Here is a 909-nt window from a genome sequence, read left to right on the forward strand (position 1 = left end):
GTCCAGCCAGAACCCCATCTGGGCTCCACCCCAGCTTCCTCACTGTCACGCTGGAGGAGGAGTCAGACAGGAGCAGAGCCAGTGCCCTCAGCTACAGACGGGGCACTGGAGGCCCAGCTGGGAAAGCCGGGCCTCGGTTTTCCCATCTGTACAATGGGTATAACAACAAGCCTTCCCGCCGCCGTTCCAAATGACGGTGACGGAGAATGTAAAAGCCGCCAGGGGAGGGACTTAACGGCTGACGGGTCATAGCAGAAGGGAAGGTTAAGGGACTGGGAGAGAGGTCAGTGGAAACCATCCTATAGAATAAAAGCCTAATATGCTAAGTGCCCAGTCGTCCAGTCAGCCGCTCAACCAATCAAAGCTCAATATGCTAATGATACACTAAGGCCGCCATGGGAGGGACTTAAGGGCAGAAGGGTTAAGTCAAGGAGGCCCAGCTGTGACCAGGCCTATAGCCCTGTGACCCCGTGGCCAGGGCTCTTTATTTTTTAAATCCTCACCCAAAGGATATGTTCCCACTGATTTTAGGGAGACGGGTAGAGAGAGGGCGAGACAGAGAGAAACATTGATGTGAGAGAGACACATCGATGGGTTGCCTCCTGCACGCGCCCTGACCAGGGCCCGGGCCGGGGAGGAGCCTGCCACCGAGGTCCGTGCCCTTGATCAGGAATCGAACCCGGGACCCTTCTGTCTGCAGGCCGACGCTCTATCCACTGAGCCACACCGGCTGGGGCCACGGCTCTTTCTAACCCTCCGCTGCTTGGCCGGTGTTGGGTGTCGGTGGTAGCGCTGACTTCCTGTGTGTGTCAGTGTCTCCGGCAGGCGGAGGGATGGTAGGGACACATGAAACGGTTAGGAGTGCATGGCCTAGGGTAGTGGTCGGCAAACCGCGGCTCGCGAGCCACA

This window comes from Myotis davidii, unplaced genomic scaffold (genome assembly GCF_000327345.1).
Source record: "Myotis davidii unplaced genomic scaffold, ASM32734v1 scaffold1622, whole genome shotgun sequence".
Lineage (NCBI taxonomy): Eukaryota > Metazoa > Chordata > Mammalia > Chiroptera > Vespertilionidae > Myotis > Myotis davidii.